The following is an 11,108-nucleotide window of genomic DNA, read 5'->3' on the forward strand; positions in this document are numbered from 1 at the left end:
AAAATCAAAGATCTTTCTGTAAATAAAGAGAGGATAACGGATATCAGACAGGCAGCTTGTAGTCTCTACCGCTCAGTATATGAGGTAAAACATTACCTAGGATTTTCTTCAGACCGGGGTTTCCATTTGGCTAATGAGAAATTGGTGCGTGGTCGTCATGGTTAAGTTGGACTTAGACAAATGGTCGAGGGCAGAGGGGGCATTTCAACACAAGAAAGGGCCTGAGCAAAGAGTCCTCATAGCAGGTGTATGGGAGAATGGCAGTAGCGAGGGAGGGAGGCCCTCCATGTTTTGGAATGTCTTTCCAAAGTGAGAGTGGGGGGTGCACAGAAGTGCAGGGGTGGATTGGTTAGCAACTCTGCTTACCAATCAGTGTTTTCCTCATTACATCTTCATAACAGTAATTAACATTTATTAAAACCAACTATATCCCAGAGGATTTCTAAGTGTTTCACTATGCATTGTCTCTAATCCTTGCAATATCCCCAGTTTAGGGATAAGGAAACTGGATATTCGACCAAGGTCATGCATCTTAGGAATGTAAGATACCCAGAATTGGGTCTTAGGCCAGTTTACAATGTCACAATGTTAAATTTATTTCTTGGGAATAAACTTCTTTATTGGGATGGGATGGTAAAGATGAGTGGGTTACCCTTCTGCTATTTCTTGATAGTTTCTAAAATCTAAACTTGAGGGGGACTTTACAAACTCTTCAACTAACCAGCAGAATGACCATGGACAAGCGACTTAATCTCCCTGACTGAGTCAAATACAAAACCAGTCAGACATTACAAGAAAAGAACACTACAGACTGCTATCCCTCATGAACACGAATGCAAAAGCTCTAAACCAAATTGTTAATAAAATTACATAAATAAAAAATTTTTAAATGCAATCCATATTTTCTGATCCAGCATATATATGTGTGTATAGAGATCTACATCTGTACCTTTGCCTATACATCCTGGATTCATTCTCTTATTTATTTATTGTCATTTTGGAAGATCTACCGAGGAGCTTCCCACCAGTGAGTTACGCACCATGCGGTGTTGAAGGAGAATGAACAAGGCTGAAACTTACAGTGCTGGGCTAGCGAAGATTAAAAAGAAAAAAGAAAAAAGGCTTCAAATGCAGTGGTATGGTTTGTCAGCTTTGCCACCATTTCTGAGTTGAAATTGTGCAGCAAAAGCTCAAAAAGATGCACAGGGTTATTGGAAACTCATTTATCAAAATTCAAAAGAGAGGAAGGGGGGATGGCAGGAGAAATCTCAGAGAATACAGAAAGCTGCTGCATTGTGAGTAAAGCATACACTAAACAGTACATCCAAGCTCTGCAGGTACAGATTGGAGGAAGGGAGGTGCTTGGTGCTAAAGGTACCTACCAGATGATATTTTGTATAGTACCTTTCATGTGGAAAGTCTAAGAATTGGGAGAAAGTCTAAGAATTGGCATTGGGAGGTGTGTGTGTGTATCTATCTATATCACTATATCTTTATATCGCTATCTCTAGCTCATCTATATCCATCTATCTATCAAGAAAATCTCAGGAACATCCTTCTGACTTCTCTTCTTGTCTCCCACTTGGTGACACCTGGCTTTGGGAAGCCACACTTCTAATCCTGATTCCTACATACTGGTTGGTTGTGTGATGTTGATAAACCACTAGCCACACTGGCCCCCTTTTCCCCGTGAACAACCAACGTTAAAGTAAGTGGCCAGATGATCTTGCAAGTACTTTCTAGCTCTAAACTTAGGCATGGCCTAAGTGAGTGATCTCAGCCACTTGGATCCCAAGCACACAGCATACTTAAAGTAATCTCATTTGAATACAAACTGTATGTGTACAATCTGACAACATGGCAAACAAAACACCGGAAAAATTACATCACTGGAATTATCCAAAACAAGGTTGGTCACTTTAACATTGCAGTGCTGTGACGTCTTTGATAATATTATTTACCCGAGAGAAAAGAAAGCACATATGCATACAAAGATTTGTACAGGTATGTTCCTAGCAGCTCTATTTCTAATAGGGGAAGACTGGAAACAATATACGTATCTATCAATAGGTGACAAGCCCATTGTGTAATATCCACAATTGGAATACTACTCAGCACGAACAAGGATTCCATTTATACGCAACGCAAGAAAATGCAGAATAACCTATAGTTCCACAATATATTCAATTCTAGAAAATGCAAAGTAAAACAGATCATTGCGGGGGGGGGGGGCGGTTGGGAAGTGGAGTGGGGGAAGGTGGTGGAGGGCAGGGCCAGGGGAGGCGCAGGGAGGGGGTAGGAGCCCAGCGAAGCGCTGGAGCAAGCAGGAAGGGAGAGCGGTGCAAAGGAGAGGGGGCCAGGGAGGGCCCCGAGGAGGGGAGGGCGGTAGGGGCAGGGGCGGGAAAGGGTTAGGAGGAGGGACTTGGGAGGGGGAGGAGCAGGGTGGTGACTGGGGTTGGGAGGGTGGAGGCGGGGCGCGCGGGGGGAGGCGGGGCGCGCGGGGGGAAGGCGGGGCGCGCGGGGGGAAGGCGGGGCGCGCGGGGGGAAGGCGGGGCGCGCGGGGGGAGGCGGGGCGCGCGGGAACTGCGTGCGTTTGCTCTGTGCGGCCCGCACGCGGCGTCATGGCGCGCCTGCTCCGGGCGTTCTGGGCCTTGCCCTTCCGAGAAGTAGCCCGGCGGACCGGAGCGGGCCTAGCGGGCAGCGGCGGCGCCGGCACGGGGGCAGGTCACGCGAACGCAGGTAGGCCCCGCTGCCGCCGCCTCCCGGCTTGCGGTTTCACTTCACCCGCCTGAACTTGGGGGTCCGAGTGCTGGTTCTGCACGTGACTCTTCCTTCTAGAGAAACTTCTTGGCTGCGCCCCTGTGTGCTGTTCAGGACAGTGGGTTGTACATTTGGACGGACGTGGGTGGGTGTCCCTGAATATTTCCTTGGTAAAATGTCGGGCTCAGGAGCCCCTGACGCTTGTCCCCAGACTCCAGGCAAACGATGCTCCCTCCTGTATTGGCCCGTGATCTGTTAACACTGTCGCCCTCTTAAATTCTGCATGCTTCTTTTCCCAGGGGAGAAACGAGCGGTTCAGACTTTGGACGCCTGCGGATTTGCTTCCTGCCCTGCTCTATTTCTTTGTGTGTGTCCCAGATCTAGGGAGACGTGTAGGCTAATAACTTCCCCTTTAGACTGATAATCATTGATTGTCAGTGGCTCTGAGACCAGTGAAAATGTGTGTGTGTGTGTGTGTGTGAGTGTGATGTGTCCGTGTTTCTTTAACATGCCTTTGGCTCCTCTGTTGGATTGGGGCGCATTCGCATGTCATCTTTTAGTTTGGAGTCACCTGCGGAGACCTGTGTCAACTGGCACTGTATTTCAGATCTATTTCAGGGTAATTTAGTGCTCCCGGTGGATTGGCTTCTTGGGCAACTGCCCAGCTGTCCCATCTCTGAATCCGATTCTGTTATATGTCCGCTGAGGAAATTTCAAGATACCTGTCTCCTCTGAAATGTACCAATCACTTGGAATTCTTTTCATCCCCTGAAGTTCTCAAAATATAGTTTTAAATAAATAAAAGCACAGGCTGCGTGAAGTAGTAGCTGATCCAACATGACTTCCAGGCATGACCTTCAGCACCCCATGGTGTCTTAGTCAGCCAGCCTGATGATATTTGTTGCATACCTACTGTGTGTCAAGCGTTGGCTTCCTGAGAACCACAGGGGATGGAAACATCATACTTGTGGGCCGGAGCTCTCCTCATTACCTTTTTATAGGATAGTGGTTTCAATGGCAGCTTGGCTTTTATGTTTGTTCTGGTGTTGTCAGAAATAGCCTTGATGAATTGCCTGGGGGATCTAACGTCTTCAGCAACATTTAAAATCTGGCCAGACACCAAAACATAACAGGAGCTTTGTAACTTCTCAGACACCCCCTCCTGGGAATTTATTCTGAGGAAATAATTCAAAAGAACAAAGTTATATGTACAAAAATGTTTTTAACAGCACCACTCTTAAGAACCAGAAGCTGGCTGTAACCCAAATGTCCATCAGTTAAGGAATGCTTAAGTAATCCAGAAAAGTTCAATTCCAAAAACTATTAGGCACCCGTTAAAAATTATAGACAGGTAAGAGTTTGGTGTTGACATGTTGGGCATGTTCTGAACTTGGTAAGCTTAAGCCTGTGTTTTTCTTCTGTAAAATAAGGATAATGGTAATAGTAGGGTTATTGTACAGATTAAATGAAAAACATTTTAAATGCTTCATCACAATGACTGGCCCTTAGCATACGGTAAATGGTAATTATAATTACATAAACAAATACAAAGGACAAAAGTATAGCTACATTTAACCTACGTTACAGACTTAGGGAAGGTTGAGAGAGAAATGAGATGTTGTTGGTGACAGAAGACGGTTCCACAGCACTGAGATTTGTGCTACGCAAGAGGCCAGGCCCCTATGACTTTGTCTTTGAGATCGTCAAGAGCAAATCGAGAGAGGAAAGTAAGAAGTATCCTGGAGAAAACTGTTGTTTCAGGAAAACATTCTAGAAATACTCTGCTAGGAAACCATCCTGAGCACTGGTTAAACCAGTCCAGTCACTGGGGTGGGAAAGAAGACTAGTCTGCAAATTACAATGGGCTGGGGATTCTTTTTGTGCCAGTTCCTGATAGGTTTCCTTAGTCTCGACAAGTCTTTATTGAAACAAGGCCGCCTTGTGTGTGACACTGGGTAGCAGAGCAGCTGTGACCAGAAAGGTGAACAAAACCAGAAGGAGGTAACCAGTATGTGACCATATGACCGAGAGAGGGTGTTAGGTTATTTTATTTTATTTTTAAATGTTTATGTATTTATTTTGAGAGAGAGCGAGAGAGAGCAAGGGCACGAGCAGGGGAGGGGCAGAGCAAGAGAGAGAGAATCTTAGGCTCTGCACTGTCAACGCAGAGCCCAACACGGGACTCTGTCTCGTAAACTGTGAGATCCTGACCTGAGCTGAACTCAAGAGCTGGCCGCTAAACTAACTGAGCCCACCCAGGTACCCCAAGAGGGTGTTCTTTACAGATGAGAAAATCTAAGCCCACCTCTTGGAATATATTGCCAACAAGAAAGATCGCCTGTGCCAATCACAGCACAAAGCGAGAAAAGAACCCAGAGGAATCCAAGTGTATCAAAGCATAGTTCAAGGTAAAGCTGCGTAGCTATCTAGCACAATAATAAGAGCAACCAAATCTTTTGGTAGCGAAGATCGCAAGAGAGAGCGCAGAGGGAATCTGAAAGACACGCGGTCCCTAAAGGGCCAACTTGAGGTGCAGGGGACCTGGACTAAGGACAGAAAACACCTCTACCCCCACTCAAAAGGACCAGAAGCCCAACGTTGAGTCCTCTCTGGCCACCGGTGTCCAAGTGACCTTACTCCTTCCTAAAGTGGTCACTGGTTGTGTGTTGTGTGTACCGGCGCCTCAATTGCTGTCTGGTGAAGCTGCAGAGCTTACACATAATGCAATTTGCACTCAAAGCTTAGTTTCCTAAAGCGTAGTACGTGAATTGGCCAGAGCAGCCACAACAAAATACCACAGGCTGGAAGGCTGAAGCACAGAAATTTGTTTTCTCATCGTTCTGGAAGCTGGGAGTTCAAGATCAAAGTATTAGCAGGGTTGGTTTCTCCTGAGGGGCCTCTGTCTTTGGCTTGCAGATGGCCTTTTCTCTGTGCTCACACAGCCCTAGAGTCTCTTCCTCCTCATGTGAGGACACTGGTCAGATTTGGCCCATCCTGTGGCCTCATTTTTAACATAATCACCTCCTTAAAGGCCCCATCTCCGAAATACAGCTATAGAGATTAGGGTCCACCCATATGACCTCATTTGGCCTTATCTCTTTAAAGGCCTTATCACCAAATACTGTTACCTTCTAAGGTACTGAGGATTGGGACTTCAACATATGAATTTTGGGAGGACACAGTTTACCCCCTAACACCATGATTAAAGAAACCTCCGTAAGTGATGCAGACCTGATCCTGACCCGAGAGCACCCAGCTGCCCGCTGGCCATTTTGCTATCAAGGCAGGGTCCATCTTCTCTTGATGGTGTCTTCTAGGCTGCAGATTTACAGTTAAATGTTGCATATTTGGTGCTTGAAGAACAACTAGTGTGAACATTGTTACCTACCCATGAAACCTTTCACACACATTGTGTAAAAGGTACGTACAGATAAGGATTAGAAGAGCCGTGAAAAATGGGGGAGAGGGGCAGAGGGAGGGAGAGAGAATCTTCAGCAGGCTCCACACTCAGGGCAGAGCCCGATGTGCGGCTTGATCCCCTGACCCTGGGATCATGACCTGAGCCGAAATCAAGAATCAGACATTCCACCAAGTGATCCACCCAGGCACCCCGAAAAACGTGCTTGTTTAGATAAAGGAGTAATTCTTCCATCTGACAATGTAACAAACAAATTTTTAGCCTTTATTTGTTTTTGAGAGAAAGCGTGAGTGGGAGAGGGCAGAGAGAGAGAGGGAGACACAGAATTGGAAGCAGGCTTCAGGCTCTGAGCTGTCAGCACAGAGCCTGACGTGGGGCTCGGGCTCAGCAACGGCGAGATCTCGGCCTAAGCCGAAGTCGGACGCTTAACCGACAGGCGCCCCTTTTGCCTAACAATTTAAATCTTAGTTTTAAAGTTTAAGCTAAAAAAATAGGAGAAGGGGAGTGTCTGAAAAGAATTAGTCACTCTAATAGATGTGGTAAAATACAGAGCTATAGGAGAGGGATCTGGGGGCCCATCCAGGATTCAGACCTTGGGTTCGAAGCTGAAGGGCGGGAGTCCCGCTGAACTTTCGTGCTTCTTGAATTCCCTCTTTCTGGTGTCAGCAGTTGTATTGTGTGTGGAAAGACCCTAAGGGCAATGCTTCCAGGAAACAGTAGTGGTTTTTTTCCCTCTAGCCCATTCCACTTCCTCCCCAAAAGGAGAAGGGAAGATAATAGCAACTTTCCAGACTATAAATCTCAGTACCAAAAGTCAGTGCTCGTCTTAGAATTCCACAGAAATAATAAAAGACCTTTGCTAAAGGCAAGAATGTAGGTGGAGTGACGCGCAGGACAGACACTTGGAGGGTCAGGAGAGCGTTTTATCATGGTGCTCTCCTACTCCTTTCTATAACCAGTGTCAGTGATAGCCAGGGTTCAGGTTTCCCACATTTCCCTCAAAACCGGTGTAGATTCTGGGAGGTAGAATCAAATCCCGCTCTTGCTCTTGCCGTCCTTTTTTTCACTATTTGAGGTGGCCTTTGTGTGACCAGTCCCGGCTTAGGTCACACAGACGCGTTGGCCCTGGACGGCTTTTGGATCTTGCCCTTGGTTGAAGGCTTACAAAATATAGTTATACACATCTGTTGGTCTTTTCAACGGCCTTAAGTAGAATGTCTTCCGCTTCTCTTGTGGTTAAACACATAGTTCCAATTAAAGCCAGTTCTGATCCCACTTGGTCTTAAAACAACCAAAACACCTTTCCCTGCTAACCGCGCCTGAAAAGATTGCACAGTGTTTTCCCCTCACTGGGCGGTTAGGCTGGCATTGCTTTGTAAAACTCTTATTGTCACCTTGAATAGTTATCTAAAGCTTACACAGTCAATAAAATGTTCACAGTTTCATTGTTCTCCTATATTTCATCTACCTAAGGTCAAGGTCAAAAACAGCTCCACAGCTCTCCCCTCTTTCTCCTAAATCATCATCAACTTACGCTCTTCAGTGGACAATTCCCAACAGCATACTAGGATACTGTGATCTTTCTCCTCATAAAGAGTACGCTTGATCTTACCTTCCATTGCAGCTACCTGCAGAACTCCCGAGGGACCTGTCTGCACTGTCTCCCTTTCCTTCCTCCTCTTCTCTATCAGATCTATTCTAGTCACACACACACACACTCCTCCGCCTAAACTGCCCTTTTTCAGGGCACCAGTGTCGGCCACATTGCCAAACCCGATGGTTAATTATCAGTCATCTCTTTCCAGGACGGCACATTTTTGTGGTTTCCTTCCTGCCTCACTGTCTGCTCGTCCCCATCTCCTCCACCTGTTTATCTTGGGGCACCTCCAAGATAAACCCTTGGGCCTCTCTGTTCTTCCCACACTCACCGACTTGGGGATCTTCCAGGCTCATGGCTTTAAATAACATCGTAATGCTGTGAGGAGTCCCAAATTTACATGGCCACCTTGGGCCCCTCCCCAATTTCTGCATCCGTAAATCCAGCTGCTTGCCTGACGTGTCCACTTGAATATTGAGCTGGCATTTTTATTAACAAGCCTTCAAACCTGCTCCTCCTGTAGGCTTCCCCGTCTTCCCCTGCTCGGACCTAGAGCCTTGGAGTGGTGCCCCTTTGTGTCCTTTCTCTAGTACTTCACATCTGCAAGTTCTCTGGCTCTGCCATCAGAATACAGCTGGCGAGGGACCTCTCTAAGTCTGTCTGCTGCCGCCACCCTGACCCAGGACTCCTCCCATCTCTCGGCCAGGTTGTTCAAGTGCCCTCTGTGCTGGGTGCCCTGTGGCGACCTCTGCCCTGCTTCAATTTTTTTGGTACATCAGCCAGTAACCCTTTTAAGTATGTTAGATCATGTCATGTCCCTGCTCATCTTCCAGTGACTTCTGCGCTCAGAATAAAAGCCACCAACCTTAGGGTAGCCTTCAAGGCCCTTGGTGGTATGCCCGCTACCCCCTTAGCTCTCTGCTCGCACTTCTGCATATTTTCCTGCTCGCTCCACCCATTCCCCTGGCCTTCCCGCTATTCATCAGACATGCCAGGCACACCCAGCCGGGTTTTTCTCTTGCCTATGTGCTCTTCTAGATATTCACACGGCATGTTTTCTGATTTCTGTGTGACAACACCGAACAGTTTGGGGCAGTGAGGAAGAAGAAGCGGTGCAAATAGGGGAGGGCGTTTTGTAATCGGGGACTTTTGTCATCTCTGCTGGAGATAATGGCGGCCTGAGCCAAGGTAGTGGCAGATAAGTGAGGATGAGCAGATCCTAGAGCTATTTAAGAAGGAGAAGCAACAGGGCTTGGTGCACGGAAAAGGAAAGAGTCACGGAGGACGGCCTGGCGTTCCGGTTTAAAGCGTGGGATCAGAGAGCTGGAGCACATGAGAGGAGGAGCAGATTTGGGTCGGGCGGGGCAGGGGAGACACGCGAAGTCCTCTCGCGCACGGTGTTTGAAACGGGACGGCCTCAAGGTACCCGTCTGTGGTTGCATATGGATCTGGAACTCAGCAGAGAGGATGGAAGGAAGCTAGATGTGGGGGTCTCATCGTGTGGGTGGTCCTTAAGCTACTCAGCGGACAAAATCACCCAAGGGCAGGCAGGTGTGGTGCGGTGACAGAGGCAAGCCTAGGACAGCTGGACTCGTTCCAGGGCTGGCTGACGAAGGATGCCGAAAGGGAGCCATGGGAGAGACCAGAGAATCGGGTGCCACGGAAGCCCAGGGAAAGCAAAGGTACCACGGGAGAATGCCAAGTGTCAGGGCTACGGGGAAATGAGAGAGAAGGATGAAGGGTTCCCAGGCTTCACGGAGAAGGTGTCAGCGGGCTCCCTGAATTTGGAGGCGGTGCGGTGGGGGGTGCGGCGTCTTCAGTGCCTCACGCCCAGAGGCCCGTGATGTCAGCCTGCCCCGCTGTCGGCGATGCTCCCTTTGCTTCTTTGGTTAAGGTGGTGACGTGTACATTTTTCCGTTGTAGAGGCTCATTTTCTTCCTCATAATTAACACTATCTTGAAAATGTGTAACTGTTCCATTCTTCCAACAGTCGTTCGCCCAGGGTTTTAGAATCCCCTGCCGATTCTTGCTTGAGTCAGTGACTATTTTACTGATTATAAAAGGGTGATTTTTTTTTAATTGTATCATTCCCCCGTCCATTTATTGCATGGCATTCTGCATTGGTAACTCTGAAAGGCCACTGAGCAGTAGTAATCGTCACATAAATACATCTTGCTTTGTGCCCCAGGAAATGAGTCCTGGGGAAACCGTGTGCAGTTGAACTATATTTTCATAGGAAAATTTCGGAGGTGTATTTCCAGAGAAAAAAAGAAGTCCCCATAGCTTTACAAAAAGTATTTAAGAAAGGGCAGCTATTGACATATTTAGCAGATTAAAAACTTTTTAATAAAATGCGAACAACCATAAGCAACAACAACACGATATCAAAAATACCGTATTATGCGGTATTATGAGCTAGCAATGAAGATACAGATCTTCATTATTTAGGACCTCTTTCTGGTAACAAAATGAATTTCAAATACGATTTGCAGACATGTTCGGTATTTGGCGGTAACACCATAAGTGTCTAACCTTTTATCTTTGTTGCTGTGGTCAGTTACTAAGCCTTCGGGCCACCGTTTTCTCATTGGGAAGTTGAGGTGGACAGATCATAAAACCCTTTTGCATTCTTCGTGTTGGATGGTTGAAGTATCGGTTATACATACCTTGGGCTTCCTCCTCCCCTTTGGCTAAAAAGAGTATTGTCCTAGTTAATTTGTTTACATTCACTGGAGTAAGAGTCGTAAGATTGAAGCATAAGGATGGATTCTGGAAGGTCTCCGTTTCTTTGCAGGGGCATACGCTGTAGGAGTCTCTTTTTTTTCCGCACTAGATTTTTTTTTTTTTAATAAAGACTTCTGCCGACAAACGACAGCAGAGAGATTTTTATAAACCAGCGAAGGAGAGGAGTTGAATAACCCACTGGCTCACGGTTCTTTTCTCTCCAGTCACTCAGCTACTCCCAGCCGTGTCCTGACAAGAAATACTCCTCTGGATGCGGTAATAGAAGAGGGATCAACGTGCACCCCCGGGCACCGGAGGAGATCTTATTCTGCATTATTTCATATTTCAGCTGCCTCTTTAGCTCCCGCGCCCCAGTCGGACGAGAAAACCGGCTGTCCGCTTGCTGCTCCTTTCTCGTGAAACTAATGAGTCAGTTGAAGCATTTTGTACCGGAGCTTTCTGGTCCCCGGGACGAAGGGAGTCGTGGGAGAGGGGAGGGGCGGCCGTGTCCTGGGGGTGGCCGTGCACTTGAGGAGCAAGGCTCAGGGGAAACGTTCATTGGGCCCTTTTGTTGTAGTTAGAACAGGTTCCCATTTAACCACCCTGGGT

General features: G+C 47.2%; 1 long non-coding RNA gene across 1 annotated transcript; it reads left to right on the plus strand.

Annotated features, from left to right (window-relative positions):
• The first annotated feature begins 2,584 nt into the window (after positions 1–2,584).
• LOC122240247 lies at positions 2,585–11,106 on the plus strand. Its single transcript, XR_006219682.1, has 3 exons — positions 2,585–2,739; positions 10,724–10,928; positions 11,081–11,106. It is a non-coding gene; the product is annotated as an uncharacterized LOC122240247 (long non-coding RNA).
• Positions 11,107–11,108: the final 2 nt, after the last annotated feature.

Source organism: Panthera tigris, chromosome B4 (assembly GCF_018350195.1).
Source record: "Panthera tigris isolate Pti1 chromosome B4, P.tigris_Pti1_mat1.1, whole genome shotgun sequence".
NCBI lineage: Eukaryota > Metazoa > Chordata > Mammalia > Carnivora > Felidae > Panthera > Panthera tigris.